General features: G+C 38.4%; 1 protein-coding gene across 7 annotated transcripts in view; it reads right to left on the reverse strand.

Moving 5' to 3' along the window:
* Window positions 1–13,172, reverse strand: part of LOC127418379 (probable E3 ubiquitin-protein ligase MID2) — a 163,053-nt gene that overhangs the window by 78,406 nt on the left and 71,475 nt on the right. For 2 of the 7 annotated variants that reach the window (XM_051659016.1, XM_051659017.1), the window contains exon 1: window positions 7,901–8,158. The exons of the other annotated variants lie outside the window; for them this stretch is intronic. The gene's annotated coding sequence lies outside the window, so the exon portion shown is untranslated. Of the gene's footprint in view, window positions 1–7,900; window positions 8,159–13,172 lie in introns of those variants that run through there. 7 annotated transcript variants of the gene reach the window in all.

Genomic DNA, 13,172 nt, shown 5'->3' on the forward strand with positions numbered 1-13,172 from the left:
TCAGGCACCAAACAGAACAGAGCCCATTTTCTGCTCAGCTGCTATTTGCAGGAGGAAGTAGCAGGGCTACAGTGGAACAGTCTGTACATGAGCACCCACCCCCAGGGTCAGCAACTCTGTTAGAGTCAACTGTCTATCTCACTTCCAGTGTCTCACAGCTCAGTACTCCTCTCTGTGAATGGCAGGATGGATGTCAACATAGGCAGAAAATCCAATTAAGCTTCTTTTTTTCAGGATACACTAAAAAATGCGACAAACTGTACACAAACAGAAAATGCCACTCAGTTAGTGATGGTACAGGAGTAGCCCCAGGATCGGAGGTGATGTGAAAGCTCCTAGGGGTGCATCATGGCACCCAGTGAAATCGAGAGGTGGAGTGCAGTGTCGTTTCTGGAACTGGGACTATCCAGGGGAATAAGTTTAATTAGGCCATGTACACACTACAGATAAATTCAGTTGTCAGTTCACCTTTTAGTGCTTAATACTGTTCTGTACACACACTATTCGATAAAATACTGGAATGACACCTGCATTCTACAACTGAATTAACTCCCGAAAAATGACAACCGCATTTTCATAAATTCCACCCAGTATGTACAAAACCAAACTGAACAACTAGTTGTTAATGACGTGATCATTCATGTTTCTTGTTCACAGACACGAGAAGCTAAAGCGTTACTATGGTGATCACTTGTAAATCATCGCAGTTGCGGGAGTCAGTCATGTATTCCCTACACACGTGGAATGAAAATTTAAGGGATTCACTTCTGCATTTACAGTAAATGCAGTTGTCATGCTAAAATATGTTGGGGGAAAAAAAAAAGTAACTTAACTAGATTGTTCACAGTGCAACAGAATTCTGCTGTTAGTGGCACACTGTGATTAGAGGTAGTAGGCAAAGTATAGAATATTTAGATTGCTGTATATATTCAATATTCATTTTTTTATATTTACACTGGCAGCCAAAATTTGGAATAATGTGCAGATTTTGTCGTTTCAGAAGGAAATTGGTACTTTAATTTACTAAAGTGGCATTCAACTGATCACAAAGTATAGTCAGGACATAACTGAATTTAAAAACAGCACCATCACTATTTGAAAAAAGTCATTTTTTTTTTATCAAATCTAGACAGGCCCCATTTCCAGCAGCCATCACTCCAACACCTTATCCTTGAGTAATCATGCTAAATTGTTAATTTGGTACTAGAAAATCACTTGCCATTATATCAAACACAGCTGAAAGCTATCTGGTTCGTTAAATGAAGCTTAACATTGTCTTTGTGTTTGTTTTTGAGTTGCCACAGTATGCAATAGACTGTCATGTCTTAAGGTCAATATTAGGTCAAAAATGGCAACAACAAAAAAAGAAACAGCTTTCTCTAGAAACTCGTCAATCAATCATTGCTTTGAGGAATGAAGGCTATACAATGCTTGAAATTGCCAAAAAAAAAAAACTGAAGATTTCATATAAAGGTGTACACTACAGACTTCAAAGACAAAGGAAAACTGGCTCTATCAAGGACAGAAAGAGATGTGGAAGGCAACTAAACAAGAGGATAAGTACATCAGAGTCTCTAGTTTGAGAAATAGATGCCTCACATGTCCTCAGCTGACAGCTTCATTGAATTCTACCTGCTCAACACCAGTTTCATGTACAACAGTAAAGAGAAGACTCAGGGGTGCAGGCCTTATGGGAAGAATTGCAAAGAAAAAGCCACTTTTGAAACAGAAAACTAAAAAGAAAAGGCAAGGAAACACAGACATTGGACAACAGATAATTGGAAAAGAGTGTTATGGATCTTAACCCCATTGAGCTTTTGTGGGATCAGCTAGACTGTAAGGTGCATGAGAAATGTCCGACAAGACAGCCATATCTAAGTGTTACAGGAAGTGTGGGGTGAAATGTCACCTGAGTATCTGGACAAACTGACAGCTAGAATGCCAAAGGATCTGCAAAGCTGTCATTGCTGCACGTGGAGGAGTTTTTTGATGAGAACTCTTTGAAGTAGTTTAAGAAGTTCTGAAAAATTGTTTCTAGGGATGCACCGATACCAATTTTTCCTCTTCTGATTCCGATATCAGAAATCTCAGTTTCGGCCGATACCGATCCCAAGCCGATACCAGTGTTGTTTTTTTTGCATAATCAGTTTAGAATATCTTTACATTATTGTGATACTAATTGGGAGTACTCTTTAATATGTAAAGAAACACAAACCTCTAACTACACATTATTTCAATATAAATGTATAGCTTATTAAGAAACATTTTATTATTAACTAGTATACTGGATAATGTAGCAGCAAAATTAACAGTAATTCCAGTCTTCAAGTCTTCAATAGAAAAGAAACGTGTTTTATTTTTGTCTTTTTTTTTCTTTCAAAAATGTATCAACATGCATCTGGACTTTAAAGGATTCAGATATCTTTTTTGTTCAATTTAGTTAAGACATCAGTCCACTTTTCATTCACACAGTTATTTTTTTTGGAACCCATTTAACTTAAATATTGTTATAAACTGTAAACAAATACTAATGATGACAACAACAATAATAATAATAATAATAATAATAATAATAAATTGTTATGAATATTATTATTATTAACTTTTAGTTTTAATTGTAAATACAACAGTAATATATTTAAATCATGCACTTTTTAAACCCTCACGCTTTTATTTTGACATTCTAAACTCTCCAGGAAGTATACCCATACTGATCCAGGTATCAACTCGGTGCATCTCTAATTGTTTCAAATTGTAATAGCAATTTTGCACGTTATTAATGTCCTGACTATACATTGTGATCAGTTGAATGCCACTTTGGTGAATAAAAGTACCATTTATTTCCATAAGAGCAAATCTGTACATTATTCCAAACTTTTGGCTGCCAGTGTATATTTTTAAATATTGTGAATATAAGACTAGTTTCAGGATCAAAACTCATAAGTTTCATAGTGTTAAGATTTTAATAGAAAGAGATTAATTAATCGCACTTCTGATTCATACATCAGTGGCAAAAATATCGAGTTGTTGGATACATTTCTACAAATCAGAATTCAAAAATTAAATGAATTGGTTCAAAACACTGATTTCATTATTTGTTAACATTACCATGCAAAATTTGCACGGAAATCCCTGTGTGGAATTATTCTTTAAAATATTTTAGCAAAAAACCTGTTGGCAAATACATGTTTAAAAAAATTTTTTTTAAATATTTTTGTACACTGTTATATTGGTGCATATAAATAAAAATTATAAAATATAATTCTTCCTCGTGTTCACTTAGGGAGTAATTTTTTAACTCGATTTTTTTATTGTATTTTACATCTTGCTTTAAACATTTTGAATCTATTTGGCAGCAATGACTGTTTCGAACTCACGGCTCCTCTGTACAAAAATACATTCATATTTTTGCTATTTTGCCTAGCAATTTACTTGTGATGCATCTGAGACAGAATTATGAAAGAACAAGAGCCAGACTGAGAAGGAGCAGCTTGTTTTGTTGAGTGTCTGTCTGCAGTTCAAATTAATTAGCAGATTGTGGTATTGAAACTCATTCATAATTTAAGACAATATCTTAATGTTGTACTCGCGTGCTGACTATGACGCACCTAATTAGAACAAAGGTCACGAGCAGGACTACCTGGATACCTGCACGTCTCATGAATAAACAGTACGGCACTGAGGAATGCCAAGGAACTGAATTGGATCATCAGCCCTGAATAAAACATGTGACTGAGAGCATGTGATCAATATGCAACACCTTTATTAGATACACTATGACCTTAAAACGTAAAGCAGTGAGATTTTCACCTCAGCTTCACCAGCTATAGCAGAGCGACCTGATCAGTGCAGCGTCTGCTAGGGACCGTGCAAAATGTACCCTTCATGCTTTTCTCAGAGCCAGTCCAATCCAGACACAGTCCCCAGCCGGCCCCACAAGTGGCTCTCAACAGAGCTCTATGTGAGCTGAATTTAAGGCCATGTGATGAAGCTAAATATATTGAATGCCAGGGATAGGCATTTTGGTCAATTTTGTCAATTTTATTATTTAATAGATCACTCAAACGAGTGCTCAGGCATACACATCTGTGCTATTTTTTAAATTGTTGGTCTATGTACAGTACACATGCATCAGAAAATGATGTAATGGTGCTGTAACCAATCACAAACTTAAAAATGAGGCACCTTTTTGGCACGTTTACGTAAAATTGTTTCTGGATTTCGATCAGTGTTAACTGTTTTGAAGTTGAAAAAGGTCAAGTCATGCAATTATTGATTTCATGATTGAACACTGCTGTCATTTCCGGGTACTCAACCCCATCCCTATTATCAAAAAAGATCAATAATTGCAGTCAGAGACACATAATGGGAAAATGAGGGAGTATACACATCAGCAGTATTGAACAGAAAGGCAGCATAGTTTAAAAATGTCATTGTAACTGTTACCGACCGGAAGCAAGCAAGCTTTAAATGCTGAGAACAAATATTTGTTTCCATTTACTGTGGTTATAATAGCGTTTCTCGTGGAATGCTGACAACAATGCAGACTCATAAACTAAAACAGCCAAACCTGCCTGGTCGCAATGACAGGAGGTATGAGGTTAAACTGTCATTTACTCAAGCAAAAGTAAATTAAAATGTAATTAAAAAGTAAATAAAAGTATGAGCTAGGGGTGGGCGATATGACCAAAATCTTCTATCACGGTATCACTAATTTTATATCACGATAACGATATATATCAAGATATAGTTCAATTTAAAAAGTAAAATAAAAAAATAATAATAATAATAAAAAAAAACATTGGTTTATAAATTAAATAACCATATTGCAATGCCAATTTTTGAAAAATCCAGTCATTTAATTAAATACTTTATAAATGAAAACTACTTCCTCTTATATGATTCTCTCTTTATTTGGAATTTGACATAGTCAGAGTAAAAAACAAATAAAAACAACTGTTGTTATTCAAAAAGTGGTAATCAACATTACCACAATACTAAATTTCACATTTCAGTCTGATGTTGTTGACTAGTATATTTATTATAAAACACTTCATTAGGCTCTTAATGGTTTAAGTCATCTCTGTAGACAATATTTGAATATCTGAAAGCAAAGCCGGTTTGCTTTCTAATATCTAACATCATTCTGAAACAAACACTGAATTTTATAAAGGGTGATGATGTGTAGTTTAAAAAATCTGCATGACAGATGGCACATAATTGCTGGCGCATAACACATTGTTTTAGCTGTTTTCCACATCAGTGTTGGCTAGAATGTCAGGCTCTCTCACCGACTTCCAACATAGCGCATTATTATTATTATTATTCTTTTTTGGGGGAAGGGGGGGATTTTTTTCCCCTTTTTCACCCAATTTGGAATGCCCAATGCGCTTTTTTTTAAGTCCTCGTGGTCGTGTAGTGATTCGCCTCAATCCGGGTGGTGGAGGACGAATCCCAGCTGCCTCCGCGTCTGAAGTCGTCAACCCGCGCATCTTATCATGTAGCGTGTTGCCATGGAGACATGGTGCGTGTGGAGACTTCACGCCACTCACTGCGGCATTCATGCTCAACTCACCACACGCCCCACCAAGAACTAACCACATTATAGCGACCACGACGAGGTTACCCCATGTGACTCTACCCTCCCTAGCAACTGGGCCAATTTGGTTGCTTAGGAGACCTGGCTGGAGTCACTCAGCATGCCTTGGGATTCGAACTAGCGAACTAGCGAACTCCAGGGGTGGTAGCCAGCGTCTTTTACCACTGAGCAACCCAGGCCCCCCACAAAACTCAGTAGTTTTCCGGATTGAGTAGCGCAAGTGTCTGTGGAGCCCAATCTAGAAGCCTTCTGGACTCACACGCACTTTCAGAGATAAAGCATGCACGGAAATCACGTGAAACACCGCTGCGTGTGTCTGATGAGAAGCATGTTCAGAACGCGAGATTGGTGTCATTGAATTTGTCAGTACCTGAAAAACCCTGTTTCTTCAATTCTCTCAGTCTCACATAAAGCAGCTCCGCCTTCCTCCTCCATTTCTCCAACAGAATGTGTACCACGTACGTGTTACGTGAATAGAATGAGGTGCACATTTCTTGCCACACGGTGGCGGTTTTGCATAACCGTGAAACAGACGATAATCCAAAATGTATACCGATTGCCAAATTTCCACCGGTTTATCATGTCTACCGGTATATCACCCACCCCTAGTATGAGCAATGACATCACATCTTTACATACATTTTTCCCTCTGATCGGTTCAGAGCACTGTGCAGAATATTAATCAAGTACTGCTTGATTAATCTATAACTGGCCATGTCAGGCGAAAGTTCTGCACATCACCAGAATGAATTATGTCAAAAACCGTTCAGCTTGCGGCCTTGTGTACTGCTTCACAATAACAATGGCAAAACAAATGAATCAATTTAAGTAACAGTTTTCCCAGCTGAAACGGCACTTGATTTACAGTGTGGTTTAACGCAGCCAGCCTAAATCACAATTACAGCAAAAAATGACAAAATGGTAATTTGTGGTTGCCCTTTGGTCACACAATAGTCCATCATACAATTTGTTATGTCACAGAGACAACAACAATGGCAGGAGGCACAACGAAAAACACAGTAAAACCCATTTTAGCATTTTTTTATGCATTACCTTATATCATCACATTTCACTCTTACTCGTGTAATTCAGCAGAGTGAGTGTCATGTCATTAGCCGCAGGAGTGTAAAAACAGTGTGCCTTCACAAGTGTTTATGCGAAGGCCTTTCATGTAATGACTTGTTTTGATTATTGGTAGGGTTACCTCCTCCCCCCCCATCCCCTCCAGAATCTACGCCCCTGCCTTCAAGTGAATGCCAAACAAACAAACAAATAAACCCACATTTACTTGCTTTCTGTTAAAGGATTTATACAGATATTTCATATTTTTAATACACTACGTTTCATTCATTTATAGCTCACGGTAATATGAACAATGCAAGATTGTTTTCAGTGGGCATGAAGAGTATTTATACAACTTAATATTTTTATGCTAACTTTATTTGAGAAATGAACTCCAAACTGAAGTACACACAACCATATTCCGGAGTTTAGAAAAAATACTTTTGATCATTTAGACACTCCAAAAGACTTTGGCTGATGTAAGCCACCCTGAGGAAGCCTGGGGGTAAAACCTTTATCCTCATAATGTGTAGTTGTAGGGCCACGTTGCAAGTGAGATTATTGACTTTATGTTTATTAGTGAATTTTGCCTTGCTCTCTCTGCATAAATAAAGCCTGTAGTGAAACAAAAGCTGGGTTCATTTTTATACAAAATAACAGGAATGTAGGTATTGCTGCCACATCATGTCATGCATCTTAACAACGGTATGCGCAATAGAATCGATGAATCTTGATAATCTGGAACAGCACAATGTAAGTTAGTAGCAGCATTAAACAGACGGTTCAGTAATTGCGTCGTTATAAAGTGCAACACAGAGGCAGGTTGAGAAATAAAACACGCCGGCACTACTGGGCAGTGTTTCCAAAAATAGTGAACTGACTACCTAGACAGCATTTTGAGGCATTATAGACGCGTGCAGCTTTTTTTTATAGGCGTCATAGGCGGGTGCTACATGCTGGCCGTCACAGGCGCCTATGATGCCAAAAAAACGCTGTCTAGGTAGACAGCTCACTAGGTTTCGACACACAGCCATGGGTTAAAGCCAACAGCCGTAGCACTGAAAGTTCTCTGCAGTTAATTCACATCAGAAACTATGCTCAATTTGACCACTGAACCATTCCTTCAAAGAATACGAATAAAACCGTTTCGAATGACTTCCGTTGCCCGTATCTCATATTTTAAACCCCAACTAAGTAGTAAAGCAGAGCGAGGAGATGACCGGAGGAGTACTCACATACCAGCTTTAAATGTCGAACATTCTTTTCTTCTGTCATCTTGAAAGAAACCAAGAAAGGATAAATAAAATAAATGTTGATATCAGAAACAAGCGCGACCCGGTGTCCGTGGCTGTCTCGACGCGCAATCCTCCGCGACGCAATCTGTCACGAGAACGCAACTTTAGAGAAATGAACCCAACATGAGCGCAGCCAGACAATCGTAGGAAATCAGCTCCTCCCACACACACAATAGGCGCTAGCTAGCTACCTATGCGCAGATTCAAGTGAGAGCTCCAGAATGAGAGATTGTGGTGGCTCTGTGCGCCTATAGTCTCCTTCCAGTGAGTTTAAATATCGGGTTCTCCTTACTGGCAGGGTCATTAATCATCACCAGTGAGACTAGCGCGTCTCCATGCTGGCTGCAATATGAACCTTAACAGGAATTATGGATGCTACGGTCGGATGTGGACTGCCAATGAGCAGCCATGACCCCATTGGTGTAAATTGTCATTTTTGGACATTTGGACGTATCTAAAACTAAAGAGATGACAATAGATTTTAGGAGGAACCCAATGGTCATATCCCCTGTAGTGTTTAATGATCAGGCTGTTGAATTTATGCAGCAGTACAAATATCTTTGGCACTGTCACTGATGACAAGTTGACCTTTGAGTATCAAGTGGATGCTGTGTGTAGAAACGCCCATCAACGTATGCACTTTTATCGTAAGCTTCTAAGTTTTAATGTTGATAATACTTTTATGAAAATGTTTTATTCCTGTTTTATTGAATCTGTCCTTACGTATTCTTTTGTCAGCTGGTATGGGTCACTTAACATTAAAAATAGAAACAGATTGCAGAGTATCATTAAACTCATCTGTACACGGTCAGGGTTTTAAAGAAGGCCCAGTCAATTTTGGCTGATTCTAGCCACCCCCTGTCCAAGGAGTTTAAGTTGCTTCCGTCTGGCCGCAGATATAATCTGCCAACATGTAGGACAAATAGACGTCCTGTAAGAACTCGTTAAATAAATAAATAAATATGTTGTATCTATTTTCCATTTATTAATGTTTGTCTGATGGCTGTGTGTTTACTGCTGACTGTACTACAAATTGCCCCTCGGGGACAATTAAGATATCCTTGACCTTGTTACACCTCTCGCAGAACTATTTCCATAAATCCGAGGAGAGATGGTATTTCAGCAAATTATTAAGAGGAATCCCATAGGAGGTAAAGATGCATGGTAAAAGGAAATTACCTCAAGTAAGCTATTTGAGGACAAGTAAAATAATGACAGAGAAGGTCACTGCATGTCTATCAGCAAACACATTAAACATGCACACACGAACATACACACAAAATGAGCCCCTCTGCAAGAAAAGGTGCAATAGCTGAATAAAAATCTCAAAGCTATAAAATCCCAAACAAATTAATTCAATACATAACAAGAGTGTAGCCTATAAAATACACAACCAGTTGGAGCTTATTAGCATCATCCTGATATTCAGCTAAACAATGTGAAGCTATTTTTACAAAGAGACAGACTGCATAGCTGTCTACACTCTATTACTGTTTTCCTTCGGGGAAAATTTTTTTTAAATTGCAATGAAAGCATGAATGTCACAAAAGATGTTAAAGTATGAGCAGACTCCCTGTGGAGTGGCTCACACTGAGATAAGGCCATGCTGTCTCATCATTGGGCTCTCAACTTATGGCTGGAGTGTGATGCACAGATATCAAACATGAAATCAGAACAAACAATTACTAATTGCTTTCTGGGCTGCTAGTCCAGAAATACAGTGGTTACAGTCTGACGTCAACACTGGCAAAACAATTTAGCTCGCATCTAATAGAGAAATCTATAATCAGAAATCAAGGGCATCTGCTTCAGACTTTTACAAAAGGTTTACTTGAGAAGTTTATAAAAGTGTAATAGACCCTAGTATAGCTGGAGCCAGTGTTTTTTTTTTTTTTCCACAGCTATTCAGCACCTCATGTACTATAATACATAATCTACTAATATACTATATACATCTGCTATGATATAATGAAACATTTGCAATTTAAATGTTGCCTGCAAAAATGTTTATTTAATTAGAATACATGTCTACTTTTAATGTTCGTCAATAAAGAAAGACGCTTTTTGCTCTCAGAATTATGTATTTGTGGCATGTACTTTACCAGCAAGAGCTAACTGGCCCATGCACTGACTCTTGTATTGCAAATAGGGTGATCAGATTACGATGAAATTATGTCTGTCTATAAAATTACCTGTAGAATATTCTACAGCTGATGTAAGTAAAAGTCTATAGTTTTGCATAAACTTATAAGTGTCAAATACTTAATTAAACACTATAATTAAAATAATTGTTTATTGTTGTCGCTCTCCTGCATTGAAAAATATAGCAGAAATAGTGTGTGCAGGAGATATGTTAAAGAGATCAATACATGATAAAAACATAATATTGTGCCAAATTTACACAGACAATGAATGGAGACCAGACATATGCACAACTGAAATGTCCTAAAATTATTTAAAAAATGAATTTAAAGATGCTCTTTATATATTAAATGTATCAAAGCTTCATATTCATTGCATAGTATTACACAGAATACATAGTCATTTCACTATGTATTCACGTGTGCTATTGATATTAAAAATAAGTTACTGGTTGAAATTCATGTTTTCTCTTTTAACTGCTCCCCAATATTAGCTTACGGTAAGCAAAGCCCAGCACACATGATATGCTTTCCGTTCTCGCTGCATAGTTTGTGAAGGGCGATGTATGAACCAGTAACAGCTTAATAGGATTGCAGTTCTGTACAGTACGGGGAAAGTTTAACACATTCTGGGATCTGCTTGGAGAAAGTACCACTGATTCTGAGTGCAGAAAATAAATATTCTATCATTACTCGTCACTTGTTCCTCATGACAGAAAAAGCACAAAACACAGCTATGTCCGTTTCGTAAAACATTTAAGCTAAGACAAAAGGTTCTTACTGTACCTCTGTCAGGACGTGGGACACGGCTCGTAGAATGGGGACTGTCTCGGTTTATCTGGATATCTGCTCACCAATTACAGCAAAACATAAACAAGGGATATGGCACAACAAAATGAGGTAATACGGTTTATTCTTGCCACCTAAAAAGACAGTATTTTGCTAAAGCAGCAGATCCAGACAATATGTAAACTGGCTGTGGTTTAGTCAACCGAGAACCCCATTGAGCTTTGCAATGAAATGTTTGTGGTCATGTAGATGAATGAAGACAATGTTATGTTTCCTGTGCGCCTGCCGCCACATGACACACCCATCACAGGAAGAAAACCTGTCAGACTTGCAAAGCTTATTTCACTTTGAGGGGAGATGATACGTCCAAAGTTATTACAGCAATGTAGAAAGCGGTGTCAGTGGCTATCTGACGAAATACAAAGACACTTTTTGCAAGAACTGCCTTGAGAAGCTTTCAGGTCAAAACTCTTAGCGGTTTGGATGAGGGAAAAATTATTATAATGTGGAGAGTGAATCAATTTGAATTTTGTTGAAGTATGGAATAATTTTGAGGGGATGTGCTCTCATTTTTCATGATGAATTAATTCATTTCACTCAACCAGTATCAGCTCTTATGCTGCCTGCATGCCAGGAATGTTTCTGTGGCATTCCTGTTTTTCTTTTTTCTAAAGTTTATTTCAGCGGGAGAAATATCACAAGCTACTGAACAGTTTGAGGGGCCCGGGTGAAAGAATGAGGGTAAAACTCTAGCTGACAGGAAAAACAATGACACGAGGGCCGCTTACATAACAAATCATCATTAACACATCAGCGTGAAGATCCAAGGGGAAACGCATCACCGCCCCTCTTTTATTCAGTTTGAGGTGGGTGACATGCTGCATGACAAGCTGCCTCTATACGCTATCACGCATCGGAAACACAGCAGACGCAGTGGCGGTTCTAGCTTGTATGGCGCCCTGGGCGAACCCTCCCTTCAGGAAGTTGCTGGGTGGGGGGGGGGGGTCACATGTCGCCCATGCCTAAATCCGCCACTGACGTATCGGGTCAGCTTTCAGGACAGACATGTTAATGGAACTTTCAAACACACCTGACTGATAACTGTTCAGAAATATTTAAATTGAAGGTGGGATTGGGTGACAATTAACCAATCAGAAGCAGGCCTCCAAGAAGAAACAATAAAAAGTAAACAATGTTTAATTGTAGGTATCAAATTTGTCTTTCCAGCAGAAACAGCAAGTGGCTGCAGTCCACAGGAAGCTGAGAAACTAAAGCCAGATGGGCTGCAGAGTTCTGGCTGGTTTATAAACCTCCACTTACTTTCATCTGAGAGCTTGGGCTGAACCACAACATGTGCACAAAACCACAGAGAGAACTTTCCCACTCTTCTCAAAATGCTGTTCCCATTTTTAGAAAACTTTCAACATGTTTCTATCTGCTTAGCACTGTTTAGCCATCCATGAGTTTAATTAAACAACCAATAGATGCAATCATGATGTCCTTTTGATCTCATTAAAAATCATTGTGGAATCTATTTACACATAATTGTGTAAGATTTTATTACTGATTTTAAATATGTTCATTGATCGTAATCTTGACCAACCATTTTGGATATTTCGGTCTTTCTCCATTCAAGCAGATAGGAGCTGCACTTGAATGCCGTTTGTTTACATTAGAAAAATAGCTGCCCAGTCTGCCAGAAAGCATTCCAAAGATGGCCATCGCGTAGACTGACTTGCTAAAAAGACTTTGATACAGTGCAAACATTTACTTTTTTACTTATTTATTAACATTTACTTAGCACAAACATTTATTTAAAAGAATGATTTTGGGGGGCCTGGGTAGCTCAGCGAGTACTGATGCTGACAACCACCCCTGGAGTCGCGAGTTCGAATCCAGGGTGTGCTGAGTGACTCCAGCCAGGTATCCTAGGCAACAAATTGGCCCGGTTGCTAGGGAGGGTAGAGTCACATGGGGTAACCTCCTCGTGGTCGTGATTAGTGGTTCTCACTCTAAATGGGGCGCGTGGTAAGTTGTGCGTAGATCGCAGAGAATAGCATGAGCCTCCACATGCTGTGTGTCTCCGCGTTGTCATGCACAGCGAGCAACTTGATAAGATGCACGGATTGACTATCTCAGAAGCGGAGGCAACTGAGACTTGTCCTCCACCACCCAGATTGAGGTTAGTAACCGCGCCACCACGAGGACCTAGTAAGTAGTGGGAATTAGGCATGTCAAATTGGGGAGAAAAGGGGATAATAAAATAAAATATATTTTTGAATCATA

Source organism: Myxocyprinus asiaticus, chromosome 27 (assembly GCF_019703515.2).
Source record: "Myxocyprinus asiaticus isolate MX2 ecotype Aquarium Trade chromosome 27, UBuf_Myxa_2, whole genome shotgun sequence".
Classification (NCBI taxonomy): domain Eukaryota; kingdom Metazoa; phylum Chordata; class Actinopteri; order Cypriniformes; family Catostomidae; genus Myxocyprinus; species Myxocyprinus asiaticus.